Source organism: Salvelinus namaycush, chromosome 17, assembly GCF_016432855.1.
Source record: "Salvelinus namaycush isolate Seneca chromosome 17, SaNama_1.0, whole genome shotgun sequence".
In the NCBI taxonomy this organism is placed as follows: Eukaryota; Metazoa; Chordata; class Actinopteri; order Salmoniformes; family Salmonidae; genus Salvelinus; species Salvelinus namaycush.
Genome location: NC_052323.1, coordinates 17,022,172 through 17,045,398, shown reverse-complemented (window position 1 = coordinate 17,045,398; position 23,227 = coordinate 17,022,172). Strand labels below are relative to the sequence as shown.

General features: G+C 42.5%; 1 pseudogene; it reads right to left on the bottom strand.

Annotated features, from left to right (window-relative positions):
- Window positions 1-918: 918 nt before the first annotated feature.
- LOC120062124 lies at window positions 919-23,035 on the bottom strand (annotated as a pseudogene).
- Window positions 23,036-23,227: the final 192 nt, after the last annotated feature.

Here is a 23,227-nt window from a genome sequence, read left to right as displayed (position 1 = left end):
ATCAGAATTGGGCTGCTGCATCCTAAGATCCTCCCCGCTGTATTGATTATAGAATGGTCATATATCCCTTTATCTGACTATCAACATTTTTTGTGTGTGTGTGTAAACCGTATTGTTGTAAAGACATCTGATTTGTCCCCTAATTGAGTGAGTGTCATGGGTCTGTGGCATCCATCTGTGCCCGGTTCAGGTGGAGAATTGTTGAGAGATGTCTGCCCTCTGCTGGATATACAGGGTAGTAGTGACAATTCTGTAATAAAAATGTACCTCAACAAGGATCCATAGGGACAAATGGGGATCAACTGTTTTTTAACTGAGGTATACAGGGGGCTCTCTGGTCATATACTTTGTCCTTTGAGTGGTTGACTACTTCCATGAGGTGAGTAGTAGTGTCAGGCGTACACGACACTACTACAATCACGACCTGCCACGCACACCTGAACGTTACCAAGTTCATGGTATGGGTGGCTGGAGGGGGTAAACTCATTGTGTTGCATAATTTATGGTCCATATTATCTTACATCTACACAGCGCCTGTTTGGAAACAAAGCAGTCATTAACTGTTCACTAAATGATTTTGAACAGAAAAATGATTCCAGGCCTTTGTCTCTGAAACCCCTGGAGTCTGATTTCAAACTGGTGAATAACACATGATGGTTCTTCTGGTTGTATTTAGTGGAGAGATGAGGATAGGAAGGAGACAACAGAGACAACAGTGATTGGGGTGATTGGTGATTGGTCAGTGTACTGTTCATTTGCACACATTTTACACTTGCAGTTACATTTGAAGCAATTTAATACATTTTATGTTTTTAATTTAAAATGTATTTGTCTGTCTGTAAGGAGATGACAAGAAAGAGTGAAATGATCTGACTTCAGTAATGTCATAACAGTCCAATAGTCTTTCTTACATTGTTGTTATGGCGCCTTGCCGATAATCAGAATGCTCATGAGGAAGACCATGATGAAGAAGATCCACATAAATAACCTATCCATCACCCTGGCAACCTTCTTCCACTCTGCCTGGTGGCGCAAGTGGCCCTCTGCTACCGGAAGCAGATGGCGATGTACTCCACGTTCCGCACCAGCTTGGAGTCCACCCCGGGTAAGCTGCTGCCATGACTACAGAACACACAGGGGTCAAAGGTTACTGAGGCCACCACAGCAGCGACCACGGCTGCCTTTTCAACATCTGGACAGCATGGAGGCGCCTCCTTACAGCAATCCCCCAGGGAGAGGTTCCCGTTGGACTCAAAACCTTCGTACTTGGAGCTGGGGTCTTCTAATCTCTGGTGATGTGGTGTTGGGGGTCGAGGCTTGGGGTGACGTTGAGGTCCAGGGGTTTGGGATCCGGAGTGTTTGTGGCGGTACTGGTTCTCTCGCCCGCTGTGGCCTCCCCGTTTCCCATTGGCCTGGTGGTGGGGCTGAAGATGGGGTGGTGGATGTCGTCCTGTCCATAGTGTGAGGAGGAAGAGGAGGGGGAAGAGGTGGCAGGGACACAGTTCTCTCTCACCTCATAGACCAAGATGATCTTGGGCATGTAGTTGATGATGAGGACTTTGAACCAATGGGGGACGGGTTTGGCTTCGGCACAAGATAAATGGATGTTCATGATGAAGACGATGAGATCTGTGGAGGCTGTGATCATTGTCATGGTAGCGACGTATTACTTTCCTGTGTGACAGACAGAAGAGAGGAAAACAACTTACTTCATGTGAATACATGGAGTCTGTGTGTGTGTCTGCACTCGCCAATAAGGGGTACATACTCAGAAGACGGCATTCTCTCGGGCACACCATGAGCTGGAACACGGTCAAGGCCAGCAGCACGGTGACCCCCTGGGACACCTTCTCCCCAGAGTCAGCTGGCAGGTAGAAGCCCAGCGGGGCCAGGAAGGAGATGAGGAAGCAGGGCAGAAGGTTAAAGATGTAGAAGGAAGAGCGGCGTTGGAGCAGGACGGTGTAGGTGATGTCAGGGTAGGGATCGGAGCAACAGCCGTACATGATGACGTTTTTGGTGGCCGGCATGCCATGGCATTCCCACTTCACGTTCTCCACGAAGTCCGTGCCCATGCCCATGGCCATGTCAACCTGGGAAGAGACATCAGAATAGAGGGTGAAATATAATAGGAGTGTAACAGTGGTGTTTCAGTAGAGCATTATAATGCGCACACACACACATACACAATGACTTTGTCTGCATTGCTAATGGCAGAATGACATCACCACACACAGGACTGTGTGTGTCTGTGGTTGGGCAGTCTGAAGCAGTAGGACAGGGTGTCTGCGTGTCTGTGGTAGGGCAGTCTGAAGCAGTAGGACAGGGTGTCTGCGTGTCTGTGGTAGGGCAGTCTGAAGCAGTAGGACAGGGTGTCTGCGTGTCTGTGGTAGGGCAGTCTGAAGCAGTAGGACAGGGTGTCTGCGTGTCTGTGGTAGGGCAGTCTGAAGCAGTAGGACAGTGCGTTTGCGTGTCTGTGGTTGGGCAGTCTGAAGCAGTAGGACAGGGTGTCTGCGTGTCTGTGGTAGGGCAGTCTGAAGCAGTAGGACAGTGTGTCTGCCTGTCTGTGGTAGGGCAGTCTGAAGCAGTAGGACAGTGCGTTTGCGTGTCTGTGGTAGGGCAGTCTGAAGCAGTAGGACAGTGTGTCTGCCTGTCTGTGGTAGGGCAGTCTGAAGCAGTAGGACAGTGCGTTTGCGTGTCTGTGGTAGGGCAGTCTGAAGCAGTAGGACAGGGTGTCTGCGTGTCTGTGGTAGGGCAGTCTGAAGCAGTAGGACAGTGCGTTTGCGTGTCTGTGGTAGGGCAGTCTGAAGCAGTAGGACAGTGCGTTTGCGTGTCTGTGGTAGGGCAGTCTGAAGCAGTAGGACAGTGTGTCTGCCTGTCTGTGGTAGGGCAGTCTGAAGCAGTAGGACAGGGTGTCTGCGTGTCTGTGGTAGGGCAGTCTGAAGCAGTAGGACAGGGTGTCTGCGTGTCTGTGGTAGGGCAGTCTGAAGCAGTAGGACAGTGTGTCTGCCTGTCTGTGGTAGGGCAGTCTGAAGCAGTAGGACAGGGTGCATCTGCGTGTCTGTGGTAGGGCAGTCTGAAGCAGTAGGACAGGGTGCATCTGCGTGTCTGTGGTAGGGCAGTCTGAAGCAGTAGGACAGGGTGCATCTGCGTGTCTGTGGTAGGGCAGTCTGAAGCAGTAGGACAGGGTGCGTCTGCCTGTCTGTGGTAGGGCAGTCTGAAGCAGTAGGACAGGGTGTGTCTGCCTGTCTGTGGTAGGGCAGTCTGAAGCAGTAGGACAGGGTGTGTCTGCCTGTCTGTGGTAGGGCAGTCTGAAGCAGTAGGACAGTGTGTCTGCCTGTCTGTCTGTCTTTCAGGCTCACCAAGTTGTCACCATTTAACTTTTATACTGACACAGGAGACAGTATAAGTCTAAATAACAAAGTATGTGTGTGTGTGGTGTGTGTGGTGTGTGTGTGGTGTGTGTGTGGTGTGGGTGTGGTGTGGGTGCCCATCCTGTACACCTGGTTGCCGTTGTATGTCCAGGAGCCAAATGTGAGGTTGCACTCCTGGCTGTGGAAGGGGAAGTAGGAGACCACCACAAAGAAGCTCAAATTCAAATTACAATTCATGGACTAACAGTTATTGTCAATAAGGGAGGTTGTTTCTAGATAGTAGAAATTATTATGGTTTAGAGGCTGTACTGTACAGTATATCTGTGTGACGTACGGGCGTACTTGTTACAGAGGACGAGGTCAGTCCTCCACACCAGACTGCTGGGGATCCGGATGACCTCCAGGCCATCATAGTCCTCCTTGTTCCACCTCAGGTAGGCATCGTGCCACATCTGACGGATCCACAGGTCAATACCTGGTTCCCCTCGTCAATACCTGGTTCCCTTCGTCCTGCACACATAGACACAGATATAAACACACACACACAGACACAGATACTGTATAAACACACACACACACATAGATGCAGGTGCCCACATGCCTCAGACACATGCACACAGCAGTCACACACACACAAGACATGTGGACACACACACAGATAAGGGCAATATACTAGCGAACAGTCTTATTCTTCTTGTCATTGTCTCTCTCTCTCATTAACCCACTAAAGTCTCAGACTAGCTGTCAGACAGTGAAATTCAGACCCAGCTATCTGTCAATATCAGGTGGATGAGGAGTTTAGATGGGGGGGTTGAGGGGTTGTCACTGCCAGAACCTGACGCATTGCTTGACCAAAGCATGGAACCAAGGAGTAATGGGACACTCAAAACACACACACACGTCATTAGTCTGTCTGCAATTCAAAGTGACATCATCCCAGAGACAGGGAGTGAGTTGGCAGTAGGACAGCTCTCTCTTTAGAGAGCACTAGACAAGGTACACTTAGTAACACACACACACACACACACACACACACAAATGGGAGGTTGACACTCCACTGAACTGAAAGAGTATATGGCTGATAACTGTAGGCCTGTACAGTACGTCTGACGTCTCTCATACACATCAACAGAGGAACCAATTGGGTAACTAATACAACATGTTCAAGGTACAGTACTTGTGCCTTGCATACATAGGTAAAAGAACAGGTGAGTCACAGAGTTGACTGACTATACGTGTCTTAGCAATGAGCAGAACAGCGCTGGCTGCTGCCTGGTTCCTGTCACACTGTTTTACGTCCTCTGATCTAAAGTACATGATCTCTCGCTTCGATATCTCTCAGAAAAGTTATCCTCTGTATACGTACACACAGTATTTGATCAGGGGATATACATTTTGTCAAAGCCTCATTGTGAGAGAAGCCGGTCATAGATGACCAGTGGTCCTCTACTCGTCGCTGAGACCTAGTCAGTCATCTCTGAGACTCACCATGCCTTTGATCTGGGAGAGAGTGATCTGCAGGGTGACGTTCAGGGCTTTGTCTGTGTCCTCAACTGGCCGCAGGGCTTTCGAGTAGTTCTCCATCAGGTCAGTGAGCAGCTGCTGTGCGTACTGGCCCTGAGCCGAGTGGGCCACTACAATAGGAGAATATAAGTCAAATCAAATCAAATCAAGTTTATTTTATATAGCCCTTCGTACATCAGCTAATATCTCGAAGTGCTGTACAGAAACCCAGCCTAAAACCCCAAACAGCAAGCAATGCAGGTGTAGAAGCACGGTGGCTAGGAAAAACTCCCTAGAAAGGCCAAAACCTAGGAAGAAACCTAGAGAGGAACCAGGCTATGAGGGGTGGCCAGTCCTCTTCTGGCTGTGCCGGGTGGAGATTATAACAGAACATGGCCAAGATGTTCAAAATGTTCATAAGTGACAAGCATGGTCAAATAATAATCAGGAATAAATGTCAGTTGGCTTTTCATAGCCGATCATTAAGAGTTGAAAACAGCAGGTCTGGGACAGGTAGGGGTTCCATAACCGCAGGCAGAACAGTTGAAACTGGAATAGCAGCAAGGCCAGGTGGACTGGGGACAGCAAGGAGTCATCATGCCCGGTAGTCCTGACGTATGGTGTAGGAGTAAGTGACATATGTAGGTAGATATCACATTATTAAACAATAGACAGGAGTATACTAGAAAATAGTATAAGAAGGCAGATGTGAGTGCATTTGCCATTCTGGTAAATACAGGAAACCAAAGATTAGCAGATGGTGTAGTAATGTAGTAGTAACGAACCACATGTGAACATAGATCATGAGACCGTGGTAATGGAAATCTACTAAGGGACGTTCTGACCCTTGTATATTCTCCATTGTGCTGACAGACTGACCAGACAGAGTGGCGCCTAAAGGCAATTGGACACTAGACATATGGTCTGACCATTCCATTACAAACATACATGTCAGACAGAGTGGCGCCTAAAGGCAATTGGACACTAGACATATGGTCTGACCATTCCATTACAAACATACATGTCAGACAGAGTGGCGCCTAAAGGCAATTGGACACACTGGGATAGAGGGTCCGGCCACTATTATAAACAAATGGAAAGCAGATGGTGGTGAATGACTTCATAGGGGACGGACAATACTATGTGTGTATAAATAGAGTAGCTGGAGTTCTGAGAGAGGGTGTGTTCAGTGGGACATTCGAGATGGTTATACTATTGTAAATAAAAGCATGTTTTTGATTTCACAAGTTCTGATAAAGCGTTATATTTCTGAGATGATTTTCCACGACATATTTGGCGAGCTGAGCCAGGAGGGACAGGGACTGAGGAATGGCGTCCAGGGCTGGAGATAGTTTCTTTGGACAATCTTGCAAACACTATGGCCACAACTATAAAAAGGTAAGCTTGTTCTTACATAGTTGAAATGTTTGTATGGATTGCTTCAGAGATCCTGTCTCAGCGAGAGGGGCGCCATGTAAGTCTCTCTTTCAAATTTCCTAAAAAGAAACCAGTAAAAACGAAAGAACTTTTGAATTCAAATAAATTTGCATGTATGTGTAATTTGGGGAATTGTATTAAATATAAATGCATGCGCATGTATAGAGAATGAGTGAATAGGCGATGTGAACTTTGCTTGTGTTAGGTGTTTAGTGGAGCATGCGCTCGTTCTGATTAGACCGTTCGAATGTGTAGCTTAAATGATGTGCTTGTTTGCGCCATCTGGCTGAGATGGCTGGCTATAATGTGGGACAGCTCATACGGTAAAAACAGATAATGTAGGTAGAAAATCCTGTGATACCTCTTCAATAAAATTAGTAGAAGGAATGCTTGGACAGGTTACTTATGAATAATGGCTCTAAAGATAACAGAGAACTGCATAAATAAGTAGTTAGAAAGCCACCGCTCTTTAAAAAAGGAACATTTTTAAAGAGGTCTGATTGGGTGGATATTTAGTAAATAAATACTTCATGGCTACCGCCCCAGAACGGGGGACTGAACGGATGAATATTTAGAAGGCAGGAAAAACGTTTGCCCGATTGTGCGGCGTTCAACTGCAAAAGTAGCTTATAAATATTAGGTTGTAGGAAAAACGTTTGCCCGATTGTGCGGCGTTCAACTGCAAAAGTAGTTAATAGGTCAAAACATAAATCAGTAGTTAAATAAATATTTCATGGTTAACGCTCTGAAAGGAGGACTGTACGGGTGAAATATTAGGTTGCAGGAAAACGTTGGCCCGATTGTGCGGCGTTCAACTGCAAAATTAGTTTATACGGTCAAAACATAAATCAGTAGTTAAATAAATATTCATGGTTACCGCCCCGAAAGGGGGACTGTACGGATGAATATTTAGGACGTTTGCCCGATTGTGCGGCGTTCAAATGCAAAAGAAATCCTGCGAATAAAAAACCGCTCTGTCTAGCTAACAGGGTTTTGTAATTCAGTAGGTCACGCCACAATACTACTCTAATAATAGAAGTAAAGATCAGTATTGGGGGGGTGAATAGAATATGAAGACAAGCTGATCCGATTAGACAGTAGTCTCGTCATATTGTAGAAATCCTAGAAGTCTAGGCTTATGTAGGAGGAAGTGAATTAAGTCAATAAAGAAAGACTAAGTTGTTTTGAGGTAAAAACAAAGGGATTGAATGAACAGATGAAACATAAAAGGATGAATGATAATGTTGTAAGAAATGAGTAGATCTGTGTAGAGATAGAACATTAGGAAGAAAGGAAGGATGGGTTGTGTGTGTGTGTGTCTGTGACCAACTGCTGGTAGGAAGAGGCATGCGCAAGCCTCTCTGACAGTTAACTGAGGGTAATTTGAGAAGGAGAGTGCAGTTAACTGCTATTAGGCAGATGAAATGAAATTAAGGAACATCGAAGTAAAATAAGTTATAATCAAGGATAAAAACACTGATGTGATAAAGTAATAAGCGACCATAGTAGAATACTAAAAAAGGAGTTAAAATAAATAACCATAAAGATAATAAAAGAGGTTTAAACCAAATAGTGTGTAACAAAACAGAAAGTAGAATCGTCGATAAATTGAAATTGTACTATAAAGTTAAAAACGAATCTAGGTTAGTTAAGATAAATAGTGATAAATAGTGAAATTCAGGACAGATTAAGGATTCACGAACGGTGTAACAAAGGAAGAGGAAAAAACAGGCCGTCGATCACTCTGTACCCACAGAGACTGCGGTCTAAAAATAGCCTGAAGGACAGAGACCAGAATATGAGAGGTTTGTTTCACTAAAACCGTGAATCGGGAATTAAACAGTAAAATGGGATAAAAGACAATGAAATAATAAGAATATAGAGAATAGGTAAGAAAGTATAGACAAAATAAATTAATAAAGGTAAAAGTAAGACGTTAGATAGAGATCTTAACGGAGCGGGCAGTGGACTGGTGTGACTCAGTTGGTAGAGCATGGTGCTTGCAACGCCAGGGTTGAGGGTTAAATTCCCACGGGGGACCAGGATGAATATGTATGAACTTTCCAATTTGTAAGTCGCTCTGGATAAGAGCATTTGCTAAATGACTTAAATGTAATGTAAATGTAATCATAAAATTGATTAGAACTATAAAATGAATAAATAATGATATCTGTAAAGGGAAAAACACAGTGATATTTGAAGTATTGTACTAGAATAAGACATTAAGTCATCTGTAGTATTCAGAAATAATGTCTGTACTATATAGAGCATGCTTTGATAAGAGAAATTAAGTGATGGGACAAATGAATTTTTAATTGGAAAGGGGATTCGCTCTACCTTGGAAAAATAGTAAATAAAAGGTGTATAATACATGGGAGTATTTAGGAAAAATAAATAAATAATTAGTGGCATGACAACAAAATGACTGTTTCCATAGAATAGGGAGAGAAGGACACTATTACCTGATAAACAGGATAAATAGGACAAGGGAATTAAACAGTCACATGGGACCAAAATGTGAAGCTCGATTTGCAGGCGTTCTGATGTCAACATTCTATCATCAGAAAATACATTGCGATGGGGTTGTGTGTGTGGTTCCTCTAGTCCTCGCAGACGTGCGGGTGATTGGCAGAACTATTGACAAGATCTAAGAACCAATAAGAAAATAGCTCTCTGTTCTGGATATAGGTATATCGGGTATGAGAAAAATTAGTGTAATGTGACATTAGAACTTAGTGCGGTAGTAGGAAATGCCGCTATACAAGAGTTAATATCCTTGTCAAAATAACAAACAACTAATCGGTTTGAGGTTAGTGAGAATGGAATTTTTTACTTGTCGGTGTATAGTCTCTGAGCGAACAATGAGTGTTTCATAGAGATTACAGTTTATATGTGGTCAAGGAGAAGTATTAGATCACGTTTGACTTGACATCTAGTAGAGTAACGATGGAATTTTAATTGTTAGACATTCTATACCACAATTCTCTGGAACTGTTAAAGATGCTTTAGAATAAAATCTATGGATAAGTAAAATTATTGGTTTGCTGACTAAAAGGTAACATTGTGAATATTAACGATATGTACACTTTCTTTTCCAGAAAGAATAAGGAAAAAAAAAAAAAAATTTTTTAATCTTCTCTGGTCAACAATGTCATTGGAGACTGCATTACTGTGGAAAGCAGTTAATTAAAGTCAGCCGCTTTAAAAATAAAAATATCTGGATAAGGCTAAAACATGGAGTTCTGGATGAGTGAGTCCAGTCCCTTTGCGATTATTGGCTTATGGTTCACTAGTAAGTACACCATGTACTGGGAATGAATATGCATTAGTAGATTTATTGGAAGGGTTTTTTCCAATTCAGTTTCAAATTGGGTATGCAAAAGGATGGACATGTTTTTGAAAAATGTATTTAAGTTGTACCTAAAGAAAGGGGGAGTGGAAACATATTAATGGTGTCAAAATGCCCTGAATCCTAGGAATTTCCTGTGAAAGACTGATCACCTTTTACTAGAAATTGTTGGAACAGGTGGGATTTACTTATAAAATGTTTAAGACACCAGACTCTATTCAAACTGTATAATTACTTTGAAAATCTATTATGTCTCTGGGAAAATTATGAAGAGTTGTACCCTTAAATTGAATAAGTTATTCGAATAGGTTTATTTTTATTTTTATTTTTGATATAACATGGGTTCATAGGTAAAACTATCAGTTCCTTGGGGTTATGGTCTTTGGGTAAATACACAAATGTGTTTTGTTCATTATGCATATAAAAAGTGTTGAAAGTTATTCCAAAGGGTTTATTGGAGTGTGGGTTTGTGAGGGTTTTGTTGATAAATACATCATCTGTAATTCATCTGAGAGAACACTGGTGGAATAAGGGAGTTATCATAAGAAGGTGACGTCAGAATGCTTTAAGGCATGGGAGAGAATATCACCACAAGTGGGTGTGGAGATCAAACCCACCCTAACCGACTGAACAGTGAGGGACAACTGTGTCTGATGACCTGTGAACTGTATCTAAAAAAAGACATGCTGAAATGATATGGGCCAGGGAGAGTAATGACTTAAAGGATTGGGGTACTGATCTTTTTATTATCAGGCCACAAATGAGAGAAAAACTGAGACAACGGGGCTATTGGAAAATAGATAATACTGGTATTTAAAGTGTTTAGTATAAATGTTAATTATTAAAGGGATGTTGTGTATTGAATAGATAAGGTCAAATTTGAGTTAAAGTAAACACTAAGGACTGTTATCCTGAATATTGGGTTGGAAAATGTATTTAAGAAATAACTGTTTAGTTATTTAGATATAGAACTGTTTAAATTTAATAGGCCTAGGGAAGCTCTGGAAACTAATCCTGAGACAAGGTGGTTGACAAAACTTACAGAATATTAGATTAAAGGTTTTTTATTTTTTTATTTTTTTGTTTTATAATGTCATTGGAATTGGAATGATAAAATCTAATGTTTAATTGAATAAAAAGATAGTCTGTTGTGCGATGATACCCAAGAATGAAGAAGAAAGAGACCAATAATAACATGGGCATAGAATGAAACAGATGGACGTTTTCTCCAGGTTTAATTACATTACGAATAGTGGAAATTTATTGCAAATGTGTAATTATTATAATTTTTTTTCTCTTTTTCTCGTTTGGTCAATTTATTTTTGTTTTGAGGAACATAAGGTTGTGTATATGTTCCTGAGGAGGGACTGATACTGATATAAATGATATATAAATTGACTTAAGGATGTTTTAAGTATGTATCAAACAATGGCTGTTATGGGTTAGGGGACTCATAAATGAAGGTAATGATAGTGAAGGGGTGTTATTTGGTAATGATAGTGAAGGGGTGTTATTTCTAGAAACTATGTATAATAATAGAGATAATTCACAGAAAAGGAAAGACAGCTGGCTGTGTAAAATATAGGGACAATTCTAAAGTAAATAGAACAATTCACATATCTAAAGATATGGTAAAAAGAATAAGTGGTGGCATTTTGAACACTAGAGCAAAAGTTTAAGAAACTTATTACTTAGTTTTGATAGGATTGGATATTAATCCAACTGGAAGACATTTGACTGATTACATGTTATTGTACAGCAGTTGATGTAGGGAACATCATTTGACTATTATGAATATTTCTGTGGCAGGAGGCCAGGTAATTGAGGCAGAATGGTTACATAGGGCTGTTATTAAGAATTAAGATTTAGTGATATTGCTATAACAAGAAAAGTCTGTTGTCAGGAAATAACCCATGTGTTAGTGTGTATGTCCTCAGGAAAAAACAGCCAGAAATGGAAGGGTTTGGGCTGCATTCTGGAGACTGAGTGTACATCAAGATACACCAGGCTGGTGGTATACTTCTTACAACACTGCAGTGGTAAAGTTCTTCATGTCTCTCTTTGGTGGGTGCATAAGTCTCACGAGAAGTAAGGTCCAGCTGAATAATGGGTGAGCTTGAAAACACCATGACAGAGGATGTGGAATCAGAGAGAGAAAGAGAGAGAGACTAGATTCCACTATAGACATACTGGGTTGAGTTTGGAGGCTACTTGTTTTATTTTTAATACATCATGTGAAAGAGAATGGATGATAGGATATTATACTCTAAACAAACATGTTAAAGGGATTGATATGAAAGCATATAGAGTGTTGAATTAATTCAAGAAGAGAGAATGTTAATTGTAGGTTATGCACATGATTATCAGTTGAAATGGAGTAGATGGGAAACTAAGTAAAAATGACATGATTTGGGAACACCTCTCAGAACCTGTGGCCGAAAGGGGAAGACTGGGTGGAAGCATGAGGAAGCTTTTTAGGGCTTTTATTTTTGTGGAGTCCAGCAGAAAAGTATCCTGGAGGCATAGAGTCAGGTAAAGAGAGAGTGGGAATTGTCATGGTCTCAGATTTCAGTTTGCATGAATATATTTATGCATAACACATAACATTGTCAATGGTGTTATGTTTTGTCTGTTGTTTTCCAAGTCTTATGTTTAGGAAACCAGAAGGAGAGGGGTTCGCCAGCTTCAGCTGGAATGTCTGTTTGTTGTGTGATGAGTGATGGAAGTAAGAGGATGTATGGTGCAATCATAGAACAGAGGCCATAAGTCTCTAAGTATGAATGCTTCACAGAAAGTAGGCAGAAACCTGAACCAGGATGAGAGGTTCTGTGTTTGATGATCCAAGGGGACCCGAAGGACCTCTCCCAGTGATACCAGGAGATCTAGTCCACGTTGGAGGGATCCGGAGGAAGTGGGATCAACCGAGGAGAGATGGACCCTATGAGGTGGCCAAAGCAACAAGAACGGCCGTCCAAGTGAAAAGAAGCCAGACGTGGTACCATCTGAACCACTGCAGCTGAGTCCCAACAGAGAGAAGGATACAACCACATAGAGATGAGGACACAGAGGATGCTGATACACCAGGAGGGAGCCTGGAGGGAGCAGGAGCAGCGGAAACGATTGAGACGCCAGGGAGGAGCCAAGAAAACAGCAAATCAAGTGAAAGCCAAAATATGACACGTGCACCGACTAATGCACCCAGAAGAGGAGGAGAGGCCTCACAAGGAACAGAATAAGAACGTTTCTTGCCTAAAATTGAAAGCCTTCCAGATGGAAGCTAAGTCCGGCCTGAGGAGGGAGCCTCAGGTGAAGAAAGAGGAGGAAAAGTCCCGCAAGCTGAAGAAAATGGGGATTACCCCACAATTGACTTTTAAACTTTTGAATGGCCTCCTTTACAGACAATTGATGTTAGAACAACAAAAGAATAATGACATTGACATAACAGAAGTAACAGTGAATGCTAGTATAGAAACAACAGACTAATGCACAATCAAGATGTATGGTGGGAGCAGGAAGAGAAGAATGAAATCAGCCGAACAATCCAAAAAGACTGACAAGGTTAGAATCTATGTTCCACCTCAATTTATAACAGAAGCAGGAGAACTGAAGTCTATCTCAATCATAAGGATCAAACCCTTATCGGAGATGGCACTCTGTGGATGGACATATCACCAAACAAAGGGACAAGTCGTTTGGGATCCGAAAGGATGTGATCTGACATTAATCAAAGAAAAAGACGAGAGGGTGCTCATCATGAATCAGATTGAACCAGTTGAAGGTGAAGAATTAATAGTTGAAATAACAAGAACAACAGTGACCGAAGGGAGTAGCACCACTAGATGACATCGACTGCCCTTACCAAGCAGACCACCGTGCCAACAAAGCAACCTGAGACATCAGTCAGGAGAGTTTTTACTGATATTTGAAACTTTCTGATAAACTCTAATGATCTACCTCAAGATAAGAACATTGAAAAAGCAACAGAATTAGATATATCAGAATCAGAAGCACTCAAGGACACTACATGAGAAGAAGTAGTGAAGAAGGAGTGATACGAATGGGCTAAGTATATGGCAAACAGACACAGAATGGACAATTGTATTTTGTGAAGAAAATCACCTTTGTCTGATCTTTTAATAGTCTCTGAACCAGCATCATGTAAAAACTGTGTAAGTTGTAAAAATGACTATTGTACCAATAGAAAGTATTCTATTCCCTTGTGTGACATAAAATGTAGGATTGTTCTGGGTAAGTACTAGGGGTAAAACTATGTTGAATGAGACCATGCTGGGAGACAATGATTGTGTTGCCTATAATATTAGAACTGAATTAAATGTACCTCAATTAGACAGAGGTACCGTGGTTAAAGGAAAATATGAATGTTTTTACAGCCATGACACCGAAGGAATTGATGTAGGAAACACCACTGTAGAATGTGATACTATTTGGGTGTTAGAGAATGTGGGAGTTCATAAAAATAATGATAAAGGGTTGATTATGAATAGAAAAGGGTTGTGTGGTCACATAACTCAGGTTGCGCCATCTCTTACTATGTTGAAAATTCAAGACAGAGGTATTACTGATAGTTTATGGATGTGTGGAAAACACTAACTGTTGAATGTATTGCCTGATGGATGGATTGGTCTTTGTGCCTTAGTTAGAGCAATTAAATAGGTTACTATTATTGAATCACTCCATGATGACTATGTTAAAACCTAGAGTTAAAAGGGTTTATGATAAGGATCCTGAGGTATACCTTAATGCAATTGGACTGCTTAGAGGTCTACTTAGGGATTTCAAGGCCAGAGAGGAGGTTAAATCAGGATTTGAATCTATATTTCTGTGGATAACACCAAATATGAACTTAGAATGGATTAATTATATATGATATAATCAACAGGGATTCATTAACTATACTTAATTGGCTCTTAGTGGAGAAGGGTGGAGTTTGTGTCATGTTTGCTAGGATGACCATCATGTTGGGAGGAGGGTTGTTGGCTTTGGGTATTGCATTTTGTTGTGTTATACCCCTGGTAAAGTCAATTGTGGTTCAGACAACAGTTAAATAGATGTCTGTAAGGAGAGATGACCCTCCTGTGGTGATTGATCCTGTACCGAGTAGCCCAGGCAAGTATACTAATAAGTATGGAAAGCCTTGTAATGCGGTCGGTGGACCTTTGGACTGCCCCTTTGGGAATCCAAACTGTCTATATAGAGTAGTTCCTGGAGGTGGTTATGCTTGCCATGATTTTTGTAAGGATGGTCTACCTGTATATGCTGTATTCCCAAATTCATGTCTGCAAGGAGGATCATGTTGAAATGCTTAAATTTAGAATGATGTTGTGTCAATTTTCTTTTGTAACTGCATGTAGGTCTTTGATTTTCTCATATTCAATTTCTTATTATATTCATTGTATTATTTTTATTTTTTATAATGTTTCTGATTGGATCTTTTACTCCTATTTCACATTGGAGATGTTTGGTACAAGTGTTTTGTAAGCTTTATTTTAATAATGTTTTAGTCAATTGTTGGTATTGATATCTACTCTCTATATGTCATTTTAGTATAGTTTTTGAGGTTAATTACCCTCAAGAGGAGGGATTATGTAGGAGTAAGTGACATATGTAGGTAGATATCACATTATTAAACAATAGACAGGAGTATACTAGAAAATAGTATAAGAAGGCAGATGTGAGTGCATTTGCCATTCTGGTAAATACAGGAAACCAAAGATTAGCAGATGGTGTAGTAATGTAGTAGTAACGAACCACATGTGAACATAGATCATGAGACCGTGGTAATGGAAATCTACTAAGGGACGTTCTGACCCTTGTATATTCTCCATTGTGCTGACAGACTGACCAGACAGAGTGGCGCCTAAAGGCAATTGGACACTAGACATATGGTCTGACCATTCCATTACAAACATACATGTCAGACAGAGTGGCGCCTAAAGGCAATTGGACACTAGACATATGGTCTGACCATTCCATTACAAACACACATGTCAGACAGAGTGGCGCCTAAAGGCAATTGGACACACTGGGATAGAGGGTCCGGCCACTATTATAAACAAATGGAAAGCAGATGGTGGTGAATGACTTCATAGGGGACGGACAATACTATGTGTGTATAAATAGAGTAGCTGGAGTTCTGAGAGAGGGTGTGTTCAGTGGGACATTCGAGATGGTTATACTATTGTAAATAAAAGCATGTTTTTGATTTCACAAGTTCTGATAAAGCGTTATATTTCTGAGATGATTTTCCACGACAATGGTCCTAGGGCTCAGGTCCTCCGAGAGAGAGAAAGAAAGAGAGAAGGAGAGAATTAGAGAGAGCCAAGCTTTTCAAAATGTTCATAAATGACAAGCATGGTCAAATAATAATCAGGAATAAATGTCAGTTGGCTTTTCATAGCCGATCATTAAGAGTTGAAAACAGCAGGTCTGGGACAGGTAGGGGTCCATAACCGCAAGCAGAACAGTTGAAACTGGAATAGCAGCAAGGCCAGGTGGACTGGGGACAGCAAGGAGTCATCATGCCCGGTAGTCCTGACGTATGGTCCTAGGGCTCAGGTCCTCCGAGAGAGAGAAAGAAAGAGAGAAGGAGAGAATTAGAGAGAGCCAAGATGTTCAAAATGTTCATAAATGACAAGCATGGTCAAATAATAATCAGGAATAAATGTCAGTTGGCTTTTCATAGCCGATCATTAAGAGTTGAAAGCAGCAGGTCTGGGACAGGTAGGGGTTCCATAACCGCAGGCAGAACAGTTGAAACTGGAACAGCAGCAAGGCCAGGTGGACTGGGGACAGCAAGGAGTCATCATGCCCGGTAGTCCTGACGTATGGTCCTAGGGCTCAGGTTCTCCGAGAGAGAGAAAGAAAGAGAGAAGGAGAGAATTAGAGAGAGCATACTTAAATTCACACAGGACACTGGATAAGACAGGAGAAGTACTCCAGATATAACCAACTGACCCTAGCCCCCCGACACATAAACTACTGCAGCATAAATACTGGAGGCTGAGACAGGAGGGGTCAGGAGACACTGTGGCCCCATCCGATGATACCCCCGGACAGGGCCAAACAGGAAGGATATAACCCCACCCACTTTGCCAAAGCACAGCCTCCACACCACTAGAGGGATAACTTCAACCACCAACTTACAATCCTGAGACAAGGCCGAGTATAGCCCACAAAGATCTCCACCACAGCACAAACCAAGGGGGGGCGCCAACCCAGACAGGAAGATCACGTCAGTAACTCAACCCACTCAAGTGACGCACCCCTCCTAGGGACGGCATGAAAGAGCACCAGTAAGCCAGTGACTCAGCCCCTGTAATAGGGTTAGAGGCAGAGAATCCCAGTGGAGAGAGGGGAACCGGCCAGGCAGAGACAGCAAGGGCGGTTCGTTGCTCCAGAGCCTTTCCGTTCACCTTCACACTCCTGGGCCAGACTACACTCAATCATATGACCTACTGAAGAGATAAGTCTTCAGTAAAGACTTAAAGGTTGAGACCGAGTCTGCGTCTCTCACATGGGTAGGCAGACCGTTCCATAAAAATGGAGATCTATAGGAGAAAGCCCTGCCTCCAGCTGTTTGCTTAGAAATTCTAGGGACAATTAGGAGGCCTGCATCTTGTGACCGTAGCGTACGTGTAGGTATGTACGGCAGGACCAACTCGGAAAGATAGGTAGGAGCAAGCCCATGTAACGCTTTATAGGTTAACAGTAAAACCTTGAAATCAGCCCTTGCCTTAACAGGAAGCCAGTGTAGGGAAGCTAGCACTGGAGTAATGTGATCAAATTTCTTGGTTCTAGTCAGGATTCTAGCAGCCGTATTTAGCACTAACTGAAGTTTATTTAGTGCTTTATCCGGGTAGCCGGAAAGTAGAGCATTGCAGTAGTCTAACCTAGAAGTAACAAATGCATGGATTAATTTTTCTGCATCATTTTTGGACAGAAAATGTCTGATTTTTGCAATGTTACGTAGATGGAAAAAAGCTGTCCTTGAAACAGTCTTGATATGTTCGTCAAAAGAGAGATCAGGGTCAAGAGTAACGCCGAGGTCCTTCACAGTTTTATTTGAGACGACTTTACAACCATCAAGATTAATTGTCAGATTTAACAGAAGATCTCTTTGTTTCTTGGGACCTAGAACAAGCATCTCTGTTTTGTCCGAGTTTAAAAGTAGAAAGTTTTCAGCCATCCACTTCCTTATGTCTGAAACACAGGCTTCTAGCGAGGGCAATTTTGGGGCTTCACCATGTTTCATTGAAATGTACAGCTGTGTGTCATCCGCATAGCAGTGAAAGTTAACATTATGTTTTCGAATAACATCCCCAAGAGGTAAAATATATAGTGAAAACAATAGTGGTCCTAAAACGGAACCTTGAGGAACACCGAAATGTACAGTTGATTTGTCAGAGGACAAACCATTCACAGAGACAAACTGATATCTTTCCGACAGATAAGATCTAAATCAGGCCAGAACTTGTCCGTTTAGGCCAATTTGGGTTTCCAGTCTCTCCAAAAGAATGTGGTGATCGATGGTGTCAAAGGCAGCACTAAGGTCTAGTAGCACGAGGACAGATGCAGAGCCTCGGTCTGACGCCATTAAAAGGTCATTTACCACCTTCACAAGTGCAGTCTCAGTGCTATGATGGGGTCTAAAACCAGACTGAAGCATTTCGTATACATTGTTTGTCTTCAGGAAGGCAGTGAGTTGCTGCGCAACAGCTTTTTCTCAAATTTTTGAGAGGAATGGAAGATTCGATATAGGCCGATAGTTTTTTATATTTTCCGGGTCAAGGTTTGGCTTTTTCAAGAGAGGCTTTATTACTGCCACTTTTAGTGAGTTTGGTACACATCCGGTGGATAGAGAGCCGTTTATTATGTTCAACATAGGAGGGCCAAGCACATGAAGCAGCTCTTTCAGTAGTTTAGTTGGAATAGGATCCAGTATGCAGCTTGAAGGTTTAGAGGCCATGATTATTTTCATCATTGTGTCAAGAGATATAGTACTAAAACACTTAAGTGTCTCTCCCGATCCCAGGCCCTGGCAGAGCTGTGCAGATCCAGGACAGCTAAGCCCTGGAGGAATACGCAGATTTAAAGAGGAGTCCGTAATTTGCTTTCTAATGATCATGATCTTTTCCTCAAAGAAGTTCATGAATTTATTACTGCTGAAGTGAAAGCCATCCTCTCTTGGGGAATGCTGCTTTTTAGTTAGCTTTGCAACAGTATCAAAAATAAATTTTGGATTGTTCTTATTTTCCTCAATTAAGTTGGAAAAGTAGGATGATCGAGCAGCAGTGAGGGCTCTTCGATACTGCACGGTACTGTCTTTCCAAGCTAGTCGGAAGACTTCCAGTTTGGTGTGGCGCCATTTCCGTTCCAATTTTCTGGAAGCTTGCTTCAGAGCTCGGGTATTTGCTGTATACCAGGGAGCTAGTTTCTTATGACAAATGTTTTTCGTTTTTAGGGGTGCAACTGCATCTAGGGTATTGCGCAAGGTTAAATTGAGTTCCTCAGTTAGGTGGTTAACTGATTTTTGTCCTCTGACGTCCTTGGGTAGGCAGAAGGAGTCTGGAAGGGCATCAAGGAATTTTTGTGTAGTCTGAGAATTTATAGCACGACTTTTGATGCTCCTTGGTTGGGGTCTGAGCAGATTATTTGTTGCGATTGCAAACGTAATAAAATGGTGGTCCGATAGTCCAGGATTATGAGGAAAAACATTAAGATCTACAACATTTATTCCATGGGACAAAACTAGGTCCAGAGTATGACTGTGGCAGTGAGTACGTCCAGAGACATGTTGGACAAAACTCACTGAGTCGATGATGGCTCCGAAAGCCTTTTGGAGTGGGTCTGTGGACTTCTCCATATGAATATTAAAATCACCAAAAATTACAATATGATCTGCTATGACTACAAGGTCCGATAGGAATTCAGGGAACTCAGAGAGGAACGCTGTATATGGCCCAGGAGGCCTGTAAACAGTAGCTATAAAAAGTGATTGAGTAGGCTGCATAGATTTCATGACTAGAAGCTCAATTTTGTAAATTGAAATTTGCTATCGTAAATGTTAGCAACACCTCCGCCTTTGCGGGATGCACGGGGGATATGGTCACTAGTGTAACCAGGAGGAGAGGCCTCATTTAACACAGTAAATTCATCAGGCTTAAGCCATGTTTCAGTCAGGCCAATCACATCAAGATTATGATCAGTGATTAGTTCATTGACTATAACTGCCTTTGAAGTGAGGGATCTAACATTAAGTAACCCTATTTTGAGATGTGAGGTATCATGATCTCTTTCAATAATGGCAGGAATGGAGGAGGTCTTTATCCTAATGAGATTGCTAAGGCGAACACCGCCATGTTTAGTTTTGCCCAACCTAGGTCGAGGCACAGACACAGTCTCAATGGGGATGGCTGAGCTGACTACACTGACTATGCTAGTGGCAGACTCCACTAAGCTGGCAGGTTGGCTAACAGCCTGCTACCTGGCCTACACCCTATTTCATTTTGGAGCTAGAGGAGTTAGAGCCCTGTCTATGTTGGTAGATAAGATGAGAGCACCCCTCCAGCTAGGATGGAGTCCGTCACTCCTCAGCAGGTCAGGCTTGGTCCTGTTTGTGGGTGAGTCCCAGAAAGAGGGCCAATTATCTACAAATTCTATCTTTTGGGAGGGGCAGAAAACAGTTTTCAACCAGCGATTGAGTTGTGAGACTCTGCTGTAGAGCTCGTCACTCCCCCTAACTGGGAGGGGGCCAGAGACAATTACTCGATGCCGACACATCTTTCTAGCTGATTTACACACTGAAGCTATGTTGCGCTTGGTGACCTCTGACTGTTTCATCCTAACATCCTAACATCTAACAGAAGCCATGAGAAAGTTGTCCGGCTGCGGGGACTGTGCGGGGGGATTTATACTAACGTTACTATCTGTACTTACTGGTGGCACAGACGCTGTTTCATCCTTTCCTACACTGAAATTACCCTTGCCTAACGATTGCGTCTGAAGCTGGGCTTGCAGCACAGCTATCCTCGCCATAAGGCGATCGTTCTCCTGTATATTATGAGTACAGCGACTGCAATTAGAAGACATCATGTTAATGTTACTACTTAGCTTCGGCTGTTGAAAGTGCTGACGAACCATGTCCAGATAAAGCGTCCGGAGTGAAAAAGTTGAATGAGGGAAAAAAGTTGTGATGGAAAAACTAAAAATATAAACGGTAATTAAAAAGAAAAAAAAACAAACATAAAGTTATCAGCTAGTAAAATAAGGGTGGTAACAAAACGCACAGCAACAAAAAAAATAAGTCAGTCTTATTTGTGAAAGAATACAGAAGGTAGGCCAATTTGTTGTAGCTTCCATGTATGTATGTATGTATGTATGTACAGTCGTGGCGAAAAGTTTTGAGAATGACACAAATATTAATTTTCATAGTCTGCTGCCTCAGTGTCTTTAGATATTTTTGTCAGATGTTACTATGGAATACTGAAGTATAATTACAAGCATTTCATAAGTGTCAAAGGCTTTTATTGACAGTTACATGAAGTTGATGCAAAGCGTCAATATTTGCAGTGTTCACCCTTCTTTTTCAAGACCTCTGCAATCCGCCCTGGTATGCTGTCAATTAACTTCTGGGCCACATCCTGACTGATGGCAGCCCATTCTTGCATAATCAATGCTTGAAGTTTGTCAGAATTTGTGGGTTTTTGTTTGTCCACCCGCCTCTTGACTATTGACCACAAGTTCTCAATGGGATTAAGGTCTGGGAAGTTTCCTGGCCATGGACCCAAAAGATCAATGTTTTGTTCCCCGATCCACTTAGTTATCGCTTTTGCCTTATGGCAAGGTGCTCCATCATACTGGAAAAGGCATTGTTCGTCACCAAACTGTTCCTGGATGGTTGTGAGAAGTTGCTCTCGGAGGATGTGTTGGTACCATTCTTTATTAATGGCTGTGTTCTTAGGCAAAATTGTGAGTGAGCCCACTCCCTTGGCTGAGAAGCAACCCCACACATGAATGGACTCAGGATGCTTTACTGTTGGCGTGACACAGGACTGATGGTAGCGCTCACCTTGTCTTCTCCGGACAAGCTTTTTTCCGGATGCCCCAAACAATCGGAAAGGGGATTCATCAGAGAAAATGACTTTACTCCAGTCCTCAGCAGTCCAATCCCTCTACCTTTTGCAGAATATCAGTCTGTCCCTGATGTTTTTCCTGGAGAGAAGTGGCTTCTTTGCTGCCCTTCTTGACACCAGGCAATCCTCCAAAAGTCTTCGCCTCACTGTGCGTGCAGATGCACTCACACCTGCCTGCTGCCATTCCTGAGCAAGCTCTGTACTGGTGGTGCCCCGATCCCACAGCTGAATGAACTTTAGGAGACGGTCCTGGCGCTTGCTGGACTTTCTTGGGCGCCCTGAAGCCTTCTTCACAACAATTGAACCGCTTTCCTTGAAGTTCTTGATGATCCGATAAATGGTTGATATAGGTGCAATCTTACTGGCAGCAATATCCTTGCCTGTGAAGCGCAATGATGACGGCACGTGTAACCATGGATGACGGCACGTGTAACCATGGATGACAGAGGAAGAACAATGATTCCAAGCACCACCCTCCTTTTGAAGCTTCCAGTCTGTTATTCGAACTCAATCAGCATGACAGAGTGATCTCCAGCCTTGTCCTCGTCAACACTCACACCTGTGTTAACAAGAAAATCACTGACATGATGTCAGATGGTCCTTTTGTGGCAGGGCTGAAATGCAGTGGAAATGTTTTTGGGGGATTCAGTTCATTTGCATGGCAAAGAGGATCTTTGCAATTAATTGCAATTCATCTGATCACTCTTCATAACATTCTGGAGTATATGCAAATTGCCATCATACTAACTGGGGCAGCAGACTTTGTGAAAATTAATATTTGTGTCATTCTCAAAACTTTTGGCCACGACTGTAGGCTACTACCGCTGCCAAGGGGTCTAATAATTTATGGCACGGGTGGTATGGTATTAGCCTCATGGAATGCGGGTTCAAGCCTCCCTCCATTGTTACCCCCTCAATGGACCTAATAGCCCACATTGAGGAAGGGTCCTGTCTAGAGAGTTGTCTGGGGTGTGGAGAGATGTGAAGCCTTGGTCGAAGTGCAAGGCGCATCCCGCGTAATCCAATGCGTAAAATGAGCTCACTGGGACGTTTTAAATATAAAAGCAACAATGTCAATCTAGGTCAGAAATAATAGACTGTTAATATGATTTTAAATAAGACAGACATATGTTTACATTCCATGGGCTTAACTCCATTGTAGGATTTCCCAAACATGTCCTAAGTACAGCTAATGTCACTGACTTACCATCGATCAAAAACATCGCAAAGCACACAATTGGAAACATCTTCCGAACCAGGAGGAAGTTGGATCAACACACACCCGCTCCTTTGTTTAAATCCATCCAGGTTTCTTTGACGTCCATTCAACCCCAATTGAACTCAATTGCTTATAACAGCCCTCCTCGTGCTTTAGGGCAGCGGAGGTTGCATGCCCGCTCAGACACAGAATAGGA